This window comes from Salmo salar, chromosome ssa07 (genome assembly GCF_905237065.1).
Source record: "Salmo salar chromosome ssa07, Ssal_v3.1, whole genome shotgun sequence".
Classification (NCBI taxonomy): domain Eukaryota; kingdom Metazoa; phylum Chordata; class Actinopteri; order Salmoniformes; family Salmonidae; genus Salmo; species Salmo salar.
Genome location: NC_059448.1, coordinates 32667842 through 32687238, shown reverse-complemented (window position 1 = coordinate 32687238; position 19397 = coordinate 32667842).

Genomic DNA, 19397 nt, shown 5'->3' with positions numbered 1-19397 from the left:
CCGGTTTCAACTCGCTGAACATGCCTACAAAGTATCTAATAAATTACCTGTAAACTTGGTCCAAACATTTCAAACAACGTTCCTAATCCAACCTCAGGTACCCTAAAACATCGATAAAATCAATAAAATTTAAGACGGAATAAACTGTTTCTAATACCGGATAAAAACAACGTGAAGCGCGCTCCAGTTCATGCGCACCAAAACAGTAGAGTCCACCTGGAGTGACATGACATTTTCAAAAGAAAAACATCGAACAATTTCTAAAGACTGTTGACATCTTGTGGAAGCCATAGGAACTGCAACCAGGTTCCTAATAATAAGGTTATCCTATGACCTCAATTTTCTTCCCCCTGGATGGTTTGTCCTCGGGGTTTCGCCTGCCATATCAGTTCTGTTATACTCACAGACATTTTAACAGTTTTAGAAACTTGTGTTTCTAAAGTGTTTTTATCCAAATTACCAATTATATGCATATCCTAGCTTCTGGGCCTGAGTAGCAGGCAGTTTACTTTGGGCACGCTTTTCATCCGGAGGTGAAAATACTGCCCCCTACACAAGAGAGGTTAAAACCATGATTCAAAGTGCTAATTTCAGGCAGCACTGAAAGGGATATTTAAGACCAACCAAAAGCTGTTTTTAGTGGTAACGGCATTGGTTATGGCATGAAATTTGACAGTGGAAACACAGCCTATCCAGCCGTGACACACAATGCCCATATGCATATGGAACAAGAGTAGCCTAATGTGCTTTTGGTGCCTGTATACTTTGTATATCAAAAAAACTAATGTTTTTCACCCATTTCATTTTATTTTATTAAAAGCCAACCATAGCCTCCCCTCATCTCAATGAATGCTGTTTTTTGTATGCCCAATGCAATCGCGAAGTAGTCAAGACTATCCATAAAGGCTTGGCTCCTTAGACAGCTTGGAAATAAATCTTAATCACCAAAGCATTATTAAAACATCAAGTTTGAGAGGAGTAAAACAGTGAGCTGACATTCCTTTTTTATCAATGCGACTCACCCACATTATTTTAACCATGCAGGTCCCGTTTTGGATGTGCGTAACACCCTCCACAGTCTGCATTGTTTTAATATTATGGTGCCTGTAAGTGTGAAATAGCCTATTTAAAACACATTATTGTTACATTTTGTCTAGAATTTGATAACAATGCTTTGTTCTCTTTTTAGGCCTCATCAATAATGAATTGAAATCTTTCTTATTGACAATGTTTGGCATGTCCATGCTCAGCCATAATGCAATTTACAGTAGGTCTAGCCCCTATATCGGTGTGAATGCTATTGAAGCCACGTAATTACTTAGAACAAGGTGGACTGCAAATGGGTTCAAATTAGCCCATTTAGCAAAGATGAGATACTGTAGGTCTACATTTTGTTATTTTGTTTCTGTAAGCCATTTAATAAACTATAACGGACTAGCATTGGCATTGGAGTTGATTCCAAGGCAATACACAAAATATCCTGAATACACAACCTGAAACAACCACATATGGGACTCATTTCAGGAAACTAGGCATATGTCGTGCGTAACTACTTCACAGGGGCCCCATAAACTTTTTTTAAATTTTTATCTAAGTGTGTTTTTTGGCAGAAATGCCTTCTGGAACATGTGAACTTTCATGTGCCTTAATAACAAACTTGTATGCCATCTAAATAAGAATACAGTTGTTAATTACGAGCCTAGTTGGTTTAGCCACAGAAAAAGTCAGGAACCTTCCAGCTAGCCATGACTGGCTGAGATAATCAAATGTATTTATAAAGCCCTTCTTACATCAGCTGATATTTTAGATTTGTATTTTACCTTTATTTAACTAGGCAAGTCAGTTAAGAACAAATTCATATTTTCAATGACAGCCTAGGAACTGATCAGGGATGGCCTGTTCAGGGACAGAACAACAGATTTGTACCTTGTCAGCTGGGGGATTTGAACTTGCAACCTTTCGGTTACTAGCCCAATGCTCTAAACACTAGGCTACCCTGCCGCTCAAAGTGCTGTACAGAAACCCAGCCTAAAGCCGCAAACAGCAAGCAATGCAGGTGTAGAAGCACGGTGGCTAGGAAAAACTCCCTAGAAAGGGCAGAACCTAGGAAGAAACCTAGAGAGGAACCAGGCTATGAGGGGTGGCCAGTCCTCTTCTGGCTGTGCCGGGTGGAGATCATAACAGAACATGAACAAGATGTTCAAATGTTCATAGGTGACCAGCAGGGTCAAATAATAATAATCACAGTGGATGTCGAGGGTGCAACAGGTCAGCACCTCAGGAGTAAATGTCAGTTGGCTTTTCATAGCCGATCATTCAGAGTATCTCTACCGCTCCTGCCGTCTCTAGAGAGTTAAAAACACCAGGTCTGGGACAGGTAGCATGTCTGGTGAACAGGTCAGGATTCCATAGCAGCAGGCAGAACAGTTGAAACTGGAGCAGCAGCACGGCCAGGTGGACAGCAAGGAGTCATCAGGCCAGATGGTCCTAGGGCTCAGAGAAAGAGAGAGAAAGAGAGAGAGAAAGAACTTAAATTCACACAGGACAGCGGATAAGACAAGATAAATACTCCAGATATAGCAGACTGGCCCTAGCCCTCCGACTCATAAACTACTGCAGCATAAATACTGGAGGCTGAGACAAGAGCGGTCGGAAGACACTGTGGCCCCATCCGACGATACCCCCAGACAGGGCCAAACAGGCAGGATATAACCCCACCCACTTTGCCAAAGCACAGCCCCCACACCACTAGAGGGATTTCTTCAACTACCAACTTACCATCCTGAGACAAGGCAGAGTATAGCCCACAAAGATCTCCGCCATGGCACAACCCAATGGGGGCGCCATCCCAGACAGGAAGATCACGTCAATGACTCAACCCACTCAAGTGACGCACCCCTCCCAGGGATGGCATGGAAGAGCACCAGTGACTCAGCCCCTGTAACAGGGTTAGAGGCAGAGAATCCCAGTGGAGAGATGGGAACCGGCCAGGCAGAGACAGCAAGGGTGGTTCATTGCTCCAGTGACTTTCCATTCACCTTCACACTCCTGGGCCAGACTACACTCAATCATAGTACCTACTGAAGAGATGAGTCTTCAATAAAGACTTAAAGGTTGAGACCGAGTCTGCGTCTCTCACATGGGTAGGCAGACCATTCAATAAAAATGGAGCTCTATATGAGACAGCCCTGCCTCCAGCTGTTTGTTTAGAAATTCTAGGGGACAGTAAGGAGGCCTGCGTCTTGTGACCGTAGCGTACGTGTAGGTATGTACAGCAGGACCAAATCGGAAAGATAGGTAGGAGCAAGCCCATGTAATGCTTTGTAGGTTAGCAGTAAAACCTTGAAATCAGACCTTGCCTTAACAGGAAGCCAGTGTAGAGAGGCTAGCACTGGAGTAATGTGATACATTTTTTGGGTTCTAGTCAAGATTCTAGCAGCCGGGTTTAGCACTAACTGAAGTTTATTTAGTGCTTTATCTGGGTAGCCGGAAAGTAGAGTATTACTGTAGTCTAACCTAGAAGTGACAAAAGCATGGATGAATGTTTCTGTCCTTCAAACAGTCTTGATATGTTCGTCAAAAGAGAGATCAGGGTCCAGAGTAAATCCGAGGTCGTTCACAGTTTTATTTGAACCACTGTACAACCATCAATATTAATTCTCAGATTCAACAGAAGATCTCTTTGTTTCTTGGGACCTAGAACAAGCATCTCTGTTTTGTCCGAGTTTAAAAGTAGAACATTTGCAGCCATCCACTTCCTTATGTCTGAAACACAGGCTTCCAGCGAGGGCAATTTTGGGGCTTCACCATGTTTCATTGAAATGTACAGCTGTGTGTCATCCGCATAGCAGTGAAAGTTAACATTATGTTTCTGAATGACATCACAAAGAGGTAAAATATATAGTGAAATTAATAGTGGTCCTAAAACGGAACCTTGAGGAACATCGAAATTTACAGTTGATTTGTCAAAGGACAAACCATCCACAGAGACAAAGTGATATCTTTCCGACAGATAAGATCTAAACCAGGCCAGAACTTGTCCGTGTAGACCAATTTGGGTTTCCAATCTCTCCAAAAGAATGTGGTGATCGATGGTATCAAAAGCAGCACGAGGACAGATGCAGAGCCTCGATCTGACGCCATTAAAAGGTAATTTATCACCTTCACAAGTGCAGTCTCAGTGCTATGATGGGGTCTAAAACCAGACTGAAGCGTTTCGTATACATTGTTTGTCTTCAGGAAGGCAGTGAGTTGCTGCGCAACAGCCTTTTCTAACATTTTTGAGAGGAATGGGAGATTCGATATAGGCCGATAGTTCTTTATATTTTCTGGGTCAAGGTTTTGCTTTTTCAAGAGAGGCTTTATTACTGCCACTTTTAGTGAGTTTGGTACACATCCGGTGGATAGAGAGCCGTTTATTATGTTCAACATAGAATGGCCAAGCACAGGAAGCAGCTCTTTCAGTAGTTTAGATGGAATAGGGTCCAGTATTCAGCTTGAAGGTTTAGAGGCCATGATTATTTTTCATCATTGTGTCAAGAGATATAGTACTAAAACACTTGAGTGTCTCCCTTGATCCTAGGTCCTGGCAGAGTTGTGCAGACTCAGAACAACTGAGCTTTGGAGGATTATGCAGATTTAAAGAGGAGTCCGTAATTTGCTTTCTAATGATCATGATCTTTTCCTCAAAGAAGTTCATGAATTTGTCACCGCTGAAGTGAAAGCCATCCTCTCTTGGGGAATGCTGCTTTTTAGTTAGCTTTGCGACAGTATCAAAAATAAACGTTGGATTGTTCTTATTTTCCTCAATTAAGTTGGAAAAATAGGATGATCGAGCAGCAGTGAGGGCTCTTCGATACTGCACGGTACTGTCTTTCCAAGCTAGTCGGAAGACTTCCAGTTTGGTGTGGCGAGATTTGTTCCAATTTTCTGGAAGCTTGCTTCAGAGCTCGGTTATTTTCTGTATACCAGGGAGCTAGTTTCTTATGACAAATGTTTTGTTTTTAGGGGTGCGACTGCATCTAGGGTATTGCGTAAGGTTAAATTGAGTTCCTCAGTTAGGTGGTTAACTGATTTTTGTACTTTGACGTCCTTGGGTAGACGGACGGAGTCTGGAAAGGCATCTAGGAATCTTTGGGTTGTCCGAGAATTTATAGCACGACTTTTGATGATCCTTGGTTTGGGTCTGAGCAGATTATTTGTTGCGATTGCAAACTTAACCTCTATGGGACCGGCGGGACGAATTCGTCCCACCTACGTAACAGCCACTGCCATCCTGTGGCGCGATTTTCAAAATCTTCAAAATCATATTACTTCAATTTCTCAAACATATGACTATTTTACAGCCATTTAAAGATAAGACTCTCGTTAATCTAACCACACTGTCCGATTTCAAAAAGGCTTTACAACGAAAGCAAAACATTAGATTATGTCAGCAGAGTACCAAGCCAGAAATAATCAGACACCCATTTTTCAAGCCAGCATATAATGTCACCAAAACCCAGAAGACAGCTAAATGCAGCACTCACCTTTGATGATCTTCATCAGATGACAACCCTAGGACATTATGTTATACAATACATGCATGTTTTGTTCAATCAAGTTCATATTTATATCAAAAACCAGCTTTTTACATTAGCATGTGACGTTCAGAACTAGCATACCCCCGCAAACTTACGGGGAATTCGCTAACATTTTACTAAATTACTCACGATAAACGTTCACAAAAAGCATAACAATTATTTTAAGAATTATAGATACAGACCTCCTCTATGCACTCGATATGTCCGATTTTAAAATAGCTTTTGGTGAAAGCACATTTTGCAATATTCTCAGTAGATAGCCCAGGCATCACGGGCTCGCTATTTAGACACCCGGCAAGTTTAGCACTCACCATAATCATATTTACTATTATAAAAATGTCATTACCTTTTGTTGTCTTCGTCAGAATGCACACCCAGGACGTCTACTTCAATAACAAATGTTGGTTTGGTCCAAAATAATCCATCGTTATATCCGAATAGCGGCGTTTTGTTCGATGCGTTCCAGACACTATCCGAAATAGTAAAGAAGTGTCGCGCGCTTGGCGCAATTCCTGACAATAAAATTCAAAGTATTCCATTGCCGTACGTCGAAGCATGTCAACCACTGTTTAAAATCAATTTTTACGTCATTTTTCTCGTAGAAAAGCGATAAAATTCTGACAGGGAATCTCCTTTTCGGCAAACAGAGGAAAAAATCCCAAAGGCGGGGGCGGTCGGGGTCACGCGCATAAGCTAGTGTCTCTTGATGGGCCACTTGAGAAAGGCGATAATGTGTTTCAGCCTGGGGCTGGAATGACGACATTCTCTTTTTTCCCGGGCTATGAGAGCCTATGGACGACGTGGGAAGTGTCACGTTAGAGCAGAGATCCTTAGTAAATGATAGAGATGGCAAAGAGGTTCCAGAAATGGTCAGACAGGCCACTTCCTGTAAAGGAATCTCTCAGGTTTTGACCTGCCATTTGAGTTCTGTTATACTCACAGACACCATTCAAACAGTTTTAGAAAATTTAGGGTGTTTTCTATCCATATGTAATAAGTATATGCATATTCTAGTTACTGAGTAGGAGTGGTAACCAGATTAAATCGGGTATGTTTTTTATCCAGCCGTGTCAATGCTGCCCCCTAGCCCTAACAGGTTAATAAATGGTGGTCCAATAGTCCAGGATTATGAGGAAAAACATTAAGATCCACAAGATTTATTCCACGGGACAAAACTAGGTCCAGAGTATGACTGTGGCAGTGAATAGGTCCGGAGACATGTTGGATAAAACCCACTGAGTCAATAATGGATCCGAAAGCCTTTTGGAGTGGGTCTGTGGACTTTTCCATGTGAATATTAAAGTCACCACAAATTTGAATATTATCTGCCATGACTACAAGGTCCGATAGGAATTCAGGGAACTCCGTGAGGAACGCTGTAAATGGCCCAGGAGGCCTGTAAACAGTAGCTATAAAAAGTGATTGAGTAGGCTGTGTAGATTTCATGACTAGAAGCTCAAAAGACAAAAACGTCGTTTTTGGTAAATTGAAATTTGCTATCATAAATGTTAGCAACACCTCCACCTTTGTGGGATGCGTGGGGGATATGGTCACTAGTGTAACGAGTAGGTGAGGCCTCATTTAACACAGTAAATTCATCGCTTTAGCCACTAATCAGTGATTAGTTCATTGACCATAACTGACTTGGAAGTGAGGGATCTAACATTATGTAGCCCTATTTTGAGATGTGAGGTATTACAATCTCTTTCAATAATGGCAGGAATGGAGGAGGTCTTTATTCCAGTGAGATTGCTAAGACGAACACCGCCATGTTTAGTTTTGCCCAACCTCGGTCGAGGCACAGACACTGTCTCAATGGGCATAGCTGAGCTGACTATAATGAGTGGTCTGGACATGCCGAGAGATGAGTTCGGATTGATCTGCCATGTAGCAGGCTTCTGTCTGTAACATGAGCTGGTCAGTATGTGTAGGTAATCCTTTCTAATGCGTCTTTTTTGAAAGATATCACATAGTTGAAAAGCAAAAGTGTTGCTCTCCACTTTCTGGAGGATCGAGTTTTGAAATCATTGAAATGCCCGTTGGAATTAGAGTACGATAGCTAAGGAGATGGTGAAAATTCTGACGTTTGATTGCAAATATGCAGAGGGAGTCGTAAAGAGAAAACACAGAAGGCTGTTGTATAAAACACCTGTCTCTGGATTACATCTTCAAACTAAGGGCAACCATGGCATACGTGACAGAGGGAGAAGCGTCCATCCATGTATACGGGTAAGATAGTCTAGCTAGCTACATTTTCATATATTATAAGTATACTAATTTTGTCAGAAAGTCGTTTTCATTTCAAGTTAAAGCGTACTGTTAGCCAGCTGGTTCGCTAGCTAACGTTACGTGTATGATCTGTGTAGTAATATTATTTGTATCTCAGAGCAATTTGTATTGCTAGTTATAGCCTAATGTTAGCTAGTTGGCTAACATTGAACCTGGTTGGTTAACTACCTGCAGATTCATGCAGGGTAGTAAGGCTATGAGTTGGGATTATGGTTCATTGTTTACCTAGCTAGACGTCTAAACAAAAGACTCCACAATGCAAGTAGTGGAGTGGTGCAACGGTCTAAAGTCATTGCATAGCAGTGGAAGCTGTGTTGCTACAGATTCTGGTTTAATACTTGTCCTGGCCTCGACTGGGAGACCCATGAGATGACTGTAGGTTTTTGGTTTCTCTCCCTCTAAAAACACAAATAAATCATTCTAAATAACAAACTGGCTTTACTTATAAATTAGTAACAATATTTCACCACATGTACGAGAATGGCCTTTTTCTAGCTCATTTTACCTTATTATTATTATGTATCACATCTGACCGTGATTGGGAGTCCCATAGGGCAGCGCACAATTGGCCCAGCGTTTCTCTCCCTCTAAAAACAGAAATATACATTTCGGCATTTACAAATATTATTTTGGCCTTTATTCACTTTAGTTTTTTTTTAAACAAAATAACCTCCAAAATATTGTTATATATTATCAAGTTGATGGCACAGTCATATAGCCCAGCACCTATATAAAGCTGAGTGACTTACTCATTCATGGCTTTGGATCAAAATATATAAGTACCAACTATCTTTCTGATAGTCTTTAATTTATTAATGTTTTGGTTATCCTGGACCTGGACACCATGTGCAATATTATAATAGCCCATTACGGGCTACTAGCAGGACAATATGCCTTTACCAACACCTCTTTGTATTTGATACTTTGTGGATGGGGGCTCCCGAGTGGATGGGGACTCCCGCAGTGCAAAATGCATTGCTACAGATGCAGGTTCGAGACCCATGAGGTGGCTTTTGGTTTTATTAATTTAGAATCCTCTAAATGTAATTATTGGCGGAGAGTCACATCATATTTTTCGATATACTGTAGGCCTACCGTAGGCGACATGAGTCTTTATTATTTAAAGAGCATATTGAAGTTAGAAGCAATAGGATTTGAAGCAATAGCCTACAACTATTTTAGCAACGTTTCATTTAACTAGGCAAGTCAGTTAAGAACAAATTCTTATTTACAAGGACAGCCTACTCCTTCCTCCCCGTCGGGAAATTGAACCTCTGTCTCCCGCGTGCCCACACAGCACAGGGATTATTTTGCTAAATAGCCCAGTACTGTAGCCTAATCCCGACCGTCACATTGTACAGCGCCATATCTTCCGTTCCATCCTAACGGAAACCTAGAGGGTTTTTTGTTTTTCTTGGAAAAGAAACACCAAAATATTAATCAAATGAATTAAGAAACATTTGTTAAAATCAGTTCCATATACTATGTTCTTACAAAAAAAGGTTTTAAATTCTCTAGTACAGCCAGTAATGAAGACTAAAAAATGCTTCTCAAAGATGCTCAAAGGTGGTCAAACTCGCATTAATGGTACCAGTGGTTGGCACTTAAATAATGTGCCATAGAATTCTGCAGCACCAAGCAAGCTGTGCCGCAGTACAGTGCAACTTTTAAAGGATTTTATGAGGCTGCATGGATTTGTAAACCTACAACGTTTTATATGCTTTTATAATCACTATCTAGCCTACCTTGTCACAAATGCGTAACAATGTGTAAATTCACTGGTCTGGCTAGGTTCACCAAGTGTCCAGTAGAGGGCACAGCTAATCCAGGAATCCAATGAGGCGAAGCTGCTGATGTAAAAGACACTAAGCGCAGATCCATTTGAACCAATATCCACATAGCGGTTGCATTGGCAGCGTCGGAGGTGGAACTGTGTTAGAGCTGTTAAATCCACAAATCCTATTTGAGCGTTATTATTTGTACAGTGCCTTCAGAAAGTATTCACACCTTCACTTATTTCACATTTCGTTGTGTTACAAAGTGGGATTAAAATGGAAAATACAAAACCTAATGTATCTTAGATAAGTAGCCAACCCGCATGCACGCTGACACGGTCGCCAGGTGTACTGTGTTTCCTCTGACACATTGGTGTGGCTGGCTTCCGGGTTAAGCGGGCATTGTGTCAAGAAGCAGTACAGCTTGGTTGGGTCGTGTTTCGGAGGACGCATGGCTCTCGACCTTTAGTAACTCCCGTACGGACTCGGGAAAGGCTACCAATTGGATACCACCAAAATTGGGGAGAAAAAGGGGTAAAAGTGAAAGATAATTAGCCAACCACCTGAGTCAATACATGTTAGAATGACCTTTTAGCAGCGATTACAGCTGTGTGTCTTTCTTCGTATGTGTCTAAGAGCTTTGCACACCTGGATTGTACAATATTTGCCCATTATTCAAGCTCTGTCAAGTTGGTTGTTGATCATTGCTAAACAGCCATTTTCAAGTCTTGCCATAGTTTCAAGCTAATTTAAGTCAAAACTGTAACTAGGCCACTCAGGAACATTCAATGTCATATTGGTAAGTGTCTCCCGTGTATATTTGGCCTTGTGTTTTTGGTAATTGTCATGCTGAAAGGTGAATTTGTCTCCCTGTGTCTGTTGGAAAGCATGGTCACTCTGAAAGAGCTCCAGAGTTCCTCTGTGAAGATGGGAGAACCTTCCAGAAAGACAACCATCTCTGCCACACTCCACCAATCAGGCCTTTATGGTAGAGTGGCCAGACTGAAGCCACTCCTCAGTAAAAGGCTCGACAGCCCTCTTGGAGTTTGCGAAAAGGCACCTAAAGGTCTCTCAGACCATGAGAAACAAGATTCTCTGGTCTGATGAAACCAAGATTGAACTATTTGGTCGTAATATCAAGCATCACGTTTGGAGGAAACCTGGCACCATCCCTACGGTGAAGCATGGTGGTGGCAGCATCATGCTGTGGGGATGTCTTTCAGTGGCAGGGACTGGGAGACTTGTTAGGTTCGAGGGAAAGATGAACAGAGCAAAGTACAGAGAGATCCTCAATGAAAACCTGCTCCAGAGCGGACAGAGCCAACAACCCTAAGCACACAGCCAAGACCACGTAAGAGTGTCTTTGGGACAAGTCTCTCTGAATGTCCTTGAGGGGCCCTGCCAGAGCCCGGACTTGATCCCAATCTATCAAATCTGGAGAGACCTGAAAATAGCTGTGCAGCAACGCTGCCCATTCAACCTGACTGAGCTTGAGAGGATCTGCAGAGAAAATGGGAGAAACCCACCATACAGGTGTGCCAAGCTTGAAGTTTCATACCCAAGAAGACTCAAGGCTGTAATCGCTGCCAAAGGTGCTTCAACAAAGGACTGAGTAAAGGGTCGGAATACTTGTAAATGTGATAGTTTTTTATTCGTAACGAATGATCAAAAAACAGTTTTTCTTCATCATTATGGGGTATTGTGTGTATATTGAGGATAAAGTGTGGAAAAGGTCAAGGGGTCTAAATACTTTCCGAATGCACTGTACCTTAACTGTTATGCCATCCAGCCCTAGAGTTTTCCCAGACTTAAAGGCTTTAATTGCACCAAGAGGTTTTGTGCTTGCTCAATTTCCACATTATTTATTACAAGATTTAGTTGAGGTTTAGGGTTTTGTGAATGATTTGTCCCAAATACAATGCTTTAAGTTTTAGAAATATTTTGGACTAACTTATTCCTCGCCACCCATTCTGAAACTGACTGCAGCTCTTTGTTAAGTGTTGCAGTCATTTCAGTTGCTGTAGTATCTGACATGAATAGTGTCGAGTCATCCGCATACATAGACACACTAGCTTTACATCAGCATGTCACATGTGCAACCAGAGAAAAAAAACTCTAGACCACCTTTACTACACACACAGAGATGCATGCAAACTGACCGTAATTATATCCTCCTGAATCCTGCTTACAAGCAAAAACGAAATCAAAAAGTACCAGTTACTCGTTCAATACAGACGTGGTCAGATGATGCGAATGGTACACTACAGGACTGTTTTGCTAACACAGACTGGAATATGTTCCGGGATTCATCCAATGGCATTGAGGAATACACCACCTCAGTCATCGGCATCATCAATAAGTGCATTGACGACGTCGTCCCCACAGTGACCGTACGTACATACCCCAACCAGAAGACATGGATAACAAGCTACATCCGCATCGAGCTAAAGGCTAGAACTGCCGCTTTCAAGGAGCAGAACACTAATCTGGACGCTTATAAGAAATCCTGCTATGCCCTCAGACGAACCAACAAGAAAAGCGTCAATACAGGATTACGATTGAATCATACTACACTGGCTCTGACGCCCGTCGGATGTGGCAGGGCTCCCTGACCAAGTCTGTAATGTTTCAAGCAGAACACCATAGTCCGTGTCCAAGGAAGCGAAGGTAACCTGCCTAAATGATTACCACCCTGTAGCACTCATGTCGGTAGCCATGAAGTGCTTTGAAAGGCTGGTCATGGCTCACATTAACAGAATCCTCCCGGATACCCTAGACCCACTCCAATTTGCATACCGCCCCAACAGATCCACAGATGACGCCATCTGAATCGCACTCCACACTGCCCTTTCCCACCTGGACAAAAGGAACACCTATGTGAGAATGCTGTTCATTGACTACAGCTCAGCGTTCAACACCATAGTGCCCACAAAGCTCATCACTAAGCTTAGAACCCTGGACTAAACACCTCCCTCTGCAACTGGATCCTGGACTTCCTGACGGGCCACCCCCAGGTGGTAAGGATAGGCAACAACACGTCTGCTTTGCTGATCCTCAACACTGGGGCCCCTCGGAGTGTGTGCTTAGTCCCCTCCTGTACTCCCTGTTCACCCACAACTGCATGCCAAAACTCGACTCCAACACCATCATTACGTTTTGCTGATGACACAACAGTGGTACAGTGGTTCCTCCTTTAAAAGTTGCAAGTACCCAGCATCACGGCTTCATTGCTCCAGACCACCAGAAGGGGGAGTTAGAGCATTCATTATGCATTTGGGTCCCAAGGTTTTTATATGACCAATCATATCGAGTGGTTCCAATGACAAATTTGACGTGAGCCACCCCTCCCTGGTGACTTTCTTCAGCAAAGATGGCTAACAAAACATTACAGGGAGGCAAATGTAAGTAGTTATAACATCATAACGAGTCAAGCTAAAAATGTACAATTGAAAAGAATATGTCAGTTAACCCTTTCATGCGTGAGTTCCTAGTTCTCAATGGCTGGGGGGCAGCTCCTCACTGCCAGAATCAGATTCCTGACTTTCAGACTCATTGTCAGAATGTTTTTAAATCTCCAGAATTTCCACATTTGTGAGTTGTCTCCTTTTGAAAGACATTGCTAATGCTACAGCTTAGCTCACTAGCTACATACATAAACAACAACACTGAATGGCTCAGAGTGGGAGTGAGAGGTTACGTGATTAACTGCCTGCACGCACCATTTGTATCAATAAATCACTATCAGAAAATATTTTGTGTGGTAATTCTTGATATATTTACTGTACTATTCATGTTTTTCAATTACCGGTGATAAATCATGTATTCCGATTCTTGCATAGATTGTAATGGGCACATAGTGTGTGTGTAAAATACTTGTTTGAAGGTTGTACTGATTATGATGATCTAAGCTAATTCCAGCTTTGTGTGTGGAGCCATGTTTGTTGACGTACAATGCATTCTGGGTTTCACATAACCATCTGTCAGACCAAAGATGCTGTAACAAAAAAAGGTGAGTAAGGGTTCACTCATTTTTTGAGAACTTCAGGAAGTGAATGGTGGGATGTGAACTATGGTAGACGACACACCCCTTCAACATGCATACTATAAACAGACCAAACTCATCTTGTCTTCTCTTATTATCTTTGGTTTCTGTGAGGAAAAAAAGCATGGCTGAAACTAATCATCGTTGGATTACTTTCGATTTCTAGAAAGTGTTTTACTCAATTATTTTGATCAACAGTGAGCTCACCCATGATGTGATTAATTATACATAGTAATTGCTATTAGCTCATTCATATTGTAGTTCATGTCAGCTGAGAGTTAGAAAATATGATCGCCTGTGTTGCGTCAATCTTTCCTCAGTTAGCGATAGGACAAATGTAGCCTACATTTTTCCGGTTAGGATGATTGTGTAATGCTATAGATACTTCTGTGAATATCTGAACATTGCATCCAAAAATAAACTGCTCACATTCTGGACATAACTTTGTAAGGACTGTGTGTAAATAGTTTCTGAAAAAAGTGTGGCCAGCTCAAATGCTGATTGTTGCATCATTTGAAACTGGCCATTCTAAATAAGCGTTCTAATCACATGGGTGTGATCGTGCGCTTCATGGACCACTGTAGAATGATCACACCCGTGTGATGGTACATGTGTAGAGACAAACGATTGTGCATATTTTTTTGTCATAAAGTTAATTTACGAAATTTGCTATTTTGCAAGTTTTTTCTGTCATATCCAATACCAGGTGTATCAAACTCCATTCTTTGAATGATGCTGTGTCTACGTGTATTACAATTATACACTTCAACAGTGTTTACCACTCCTGCTCCTGGGACATCAATGATTACACATTGTAACTATGCAATAGACTAGAAACATGATTTTGTAATTCATATGTACAGAATAAAAAAACAGTACATCCTGCCAGCACGCCCACATGCGTTCTGAATGACACGTGGAAGAGAGCGAGGAATGAGATGGGAGTAACAATCCAGGCTATTTGCTCTGAGACCTGCATAATAATGTAATGAAACAAGCAGGGAGCAGGTTTCGAACCCTCAACATTCTAGCCTGAAGTCCAGGACGCTATCGACTGTGCCCAAATGTATTAATTGGGGTTGGGGCCGATTGTGGCTAAAAACACTTTATCAATTGGAATCTTTAACATGTGGAAAGGGGACAAAGTATTATTATTAGTTTTTCACAAGCATAGCAGGATGGGCTATTAGCTGAACAATAGACTACTCAACCTTTACTAAAGAATTGTCTAAAATATATATATATATTCCGGCTGAAACCCCCCCTCACCAACTTGAGCTAGGTGTGAACCCCCCCCCCCCGCAACTTGCAAAAAATAATTTGTATCTATCTACCTACACACGGTTAATGTTCTAAAAAAAATATATCTATGGTTCAAATTCCGGCTGAATCACATCCGACCGTGATTGGGAGTGCCATAGGGTGGCGCAAAATTGGCCTAGCGTGTTTGGCCGGGGTAGGACTTCATTGGCCCAGGGTAAGCTGGTGCTGGGGTAGGCTGGTGCTGAAAATATAGCTAGCTTGTTATGCAAGTGTTGCACACCAACAGATGGAGAAAACCTACACCAGTCGAGCAATTCACTTCAACAATAATCTTCATTTTAATTTGATTTTACAAACAAGAGGGCTTAATTGGAGTCTATTTCTTCGGAGCCTAGACCTATATAAAATAACTTAACTGGCTGAGGTAGGCTATGAGGCTTACAATTGCAACTGGTCAAAAATGTAGCATCTACATAAAACAATAATTTAAAGAAAAAAAGTCTGCAAGTTTGAACTAAAACAATGTAACTAATGATTAAAAGAGCATATGTGTAAATCCCAAACTCTTAAAGTAATTGGAAAGGTAGATACAAATTACGTGTGACACAATAAAGAATGTAAATTTGATGCTGTGTTTTTATTTACATTAGTGATGGACAACTGGAGGCATTTTGAAAACAGGTTTTCAATTACTTGTTTTCACAACTGTAGCAGGTGTAGCCCATCATGCAAATGTTTCCTATTGCTACTGTTGTGAAAATCCCTCAACTTGCAATGTATTCGATGTTTAAGTACTCTCAAGTGTTACATTTCTCACCAAAAACAGCAGTACAGTATTTATTCAGCAACATCTTTATGCTTTTGTTAATAAAATAACGAGAAAAAATACATTCAAATGCGGATGTTTATATAAACTACATTTTAGTCGCACTTCCAGCCAGCTCCACGACCAGTTCATCTTTCGGCTTGGCAGAGTTACGGATGAATGTTGATGCCAAACAAGTTTGATCGGGTTTAAATCAGGAGAACTACATGTAGAGATGAAAAAATATATTTTTAGATACACTGTAGGCCTACCGAAGGTGTTGTTGGTCTTTTATTTATTCATTTTTATTTAACCTTTATTTTACTATATAAAAGGTCTACTTACTCTGCTGGAGTCTTGACCCAGTTTATGCCCTCATTTGCAATGCAAACCCAGGCGGCAGTGTGTTTTGGGTCATTGTCTGTATTTGGAGAATAAAAACATACATTTAGCCTAACAGACAAAATTAGGTACAATAATGGAAATATACGTGTAAAGAGGCCTAAACGTAATAAAATATTGCTATAATCCTACATTGAAAGAAACGATGTGTACCCAGAAACACCTCTCTGACATAGGGTCCAGCATATCTCTTGATGATTTCTTCCTCAAAGAAATCTTGAGCCATTGATACCTGAAAAAGGAGGCAAGAGTGAATTATTGTGGAACACTTAACAGTCCGTGAATATAATGTCAAAATGTACAGCATACAGTAAAGACCAGCAGTCAATTTATTTAAGCATTATTTTTAGCATTATTAGGCCTGCATTAAAGTATCGTAGCTTACAGTACCTGTTCATTTTCCTGGGCTTTCGAGTCAGTGTAAAACAGGCATCTGATGATAGTGTTTGAGAATAGCGCTGTCCATGACCAAAATCCCCAAGTCTACCAGTTTTTTTAAATATCTCCAGTAGATTTTCCGTTCCTCCTGAATGCCCTAATCTGCTCACTTAACCTGTTGGGGTGTAGGGAGCAGTATTTTCACAGCTGGGTGAAAAACGTGGCCCAGAAACTAGAATATGCATATTATTAGTAGATTTGGATAGAAAACACTCTGAAGTTTCTAAAACTGTTTGAATGGTGTCTGTGTATAACAGAACTCATATGGCAGGCAAAAACCTGAGAAAAATCCAAGCAGGAAGTGGAAAGTCTGAGAATTGTTGTTGTTTTGATTCTCTATCGAAACTACAGTGTCTGTGGGGTGATGTTGCACTTCCTAAGGCTTCCATTGGCTGTCAACAGCCTTCAGAAAGTTCTTTCAGCATTCTCCTGTCACTGGGCAGATAATAGGAGCTCAGTTACTGAGTGGACTGCCTGGCAACAAAGGGATTGGATATGTGCAGTCACGTAAGTGCGCCGTTCCTTCTTTTTCTTCTTGAATGAATATGCTATTGTCCGGTTGGAATATTATCACAATTTTACGTAAAAAATACCATAAAGATAGATTTTAAACAGTGTTTGACATGCTTCTAAGTACGGTAATGGAACATTCTGGTACCACGCTCGCGCGGCATGCCTTTGGATAGTGACCTGAATGCACGAACAAAACGGAGGTATTTGGACATGAATATGGATTATTTCGAACAAAAACAACATTTCTTGTGGAAGTAGCAGTCCTGGGAGTGCATTCTGACGAAGATCAGCAAAGGTACGACAATATTTCTAATACTAATTCTGAGTTTAGGTTGCCCCAAACTTGGCGGGTGTCTGTATAGCTCGCTGTGACGGCTGAGCTATGTACTCAGAATATTGAAAAATGTGCTTTCGCTGTAAAGCTATTCTAAAATCTGACACAGCGGTTGCATCCAGGAGTAGTCTATAAATCTTTAAATACTTTTTATATATTTTGTCAATGTTTATGATGAGTATTTTTGTAAATTGATGTGCACATTCACTGGCCGTTTTGGTGGGAATACATTTTCTGAACATCACGCGCCAATGTAAAATGCTGTTTTTGGATATAAACATGAACTTTATCGAACAAAACATACATGTATTGTGTAACATAATGTCCTAGGAGTGTCATCTGATGAAGATCGTCAAAGGTTAGTGCTTCATTTAGCTGTGTTTTATTGACACATGTCCTTGCTTGGAAAATGGCTGTGTGATTATTTTTGTATTCTCCTAACATAATCTAATGTTTTGCTTTCACTGTAAAGCCTTTTTTGAAATTGGACAAGGGGGTTACGTCAAGGAGAAGTGCATCTTTAAAATGGTGTAAAATAGTTGTATGTTTGAGAAAGTTGAATTATGACATTGTTTTTGAATTTGCTGCCCTGATATTTCACGGGCTGTCCTGGTCATGGTGCTACAGTATAATCAAAGTGAGGACAATCGGCAATCTGCTGTATACTTACAGCCTATGGTAACCTGAAAGTCTTGCCTTTCCTCAACCCGCCCAAAACTCCACCCTTAACTTCTTGGGGCTATGTGGGACGCTAGCGTGCCACCCGTGGTGCACCCTATCAACAGCAGGTGCATTTCAAGAGCGGCAAATTTGAAACCAAATAAATGTCAAAATTCAAATTTTTCAAACATACAACTATCTTACACCCTTTGAAAGATAAACATCTCCTTAATCTAACAATGTTGTCCGATTTCAAAAAGGTTTTACGGCGAAAGCATAAAGTTAGATTATGTTAGGAGAGTACATTGACAATAGCTGTGTGTAATGTTTTGTCAATTCAAAGACAGGGTCACCAAAACCATAAAACCAGCTAAAATGATGCACTAACCTTTTACAATCTCCATCAGATGACACTCCTAGGACATTATGTTAGACAATGCATGCATTTTTAGTTCTATCAAGTTCATATTTATATCCAAAAACAGCGTTTTACTATGGCATTGATGTTCAGGAAATCGTTTCCCTCCAATAACCGGCAGTCAAGTCAGCACCACAAATTAAATAATTAAAATTAGAAAACATTGGTAAAATATTATATTGTCATTTAAAGAATTATAGATTTACATCTCTTGAACGCAATCAACTTGCCAGATTTAAAAATAACCTTACTGGGAAATCACACTTTGCAATAATCTGAGCACTGCGCCCAGAAAAATATGCTTTGCTATACAGACAAACGGCCATGTTGGAGAGATCTAAAATCGAAAATACTATGTAAATAATCCATTACCTTTGATTCTCTTCATCAGATGTCACTTCCAGGAATCCCAGGTCCATAACGAATGTAGTTTTGTTCAAAAAAAGCTCATCATTTATATCCAAAAAGCTCCGTGTTGTTAGCACATGATCTAAGCCAGCCGGACTTCTCGTCATGAACGAGGGGAAAAAATATATTTACGTTCGTTCAAACATGTCAAACGTTGTATAGCATAAATCATTAGTGCCTTTTTTAACCAGAACATGAATAATATTCAAGGTGGACAAATGCATTCTCTTTTATAACGTATTGGAACGAGGGTACCCAACATGAACTCGCGCGCCAGAGTCTAATTGGCCATCACCGTTCCATGGCTCTTGTTCGGTCAGATCTCACAGTAAAAGACTCAAAACACTTTGTAAAGGCTGGTGACATCTAGTGGAAGCAATAGGAAGTGCCAAAACATTAATCAACCCCTGTGTGTTTCAATGGCATAGGCTTAAATGTAATTCAACACATCAGGTATCCACTTCCTGT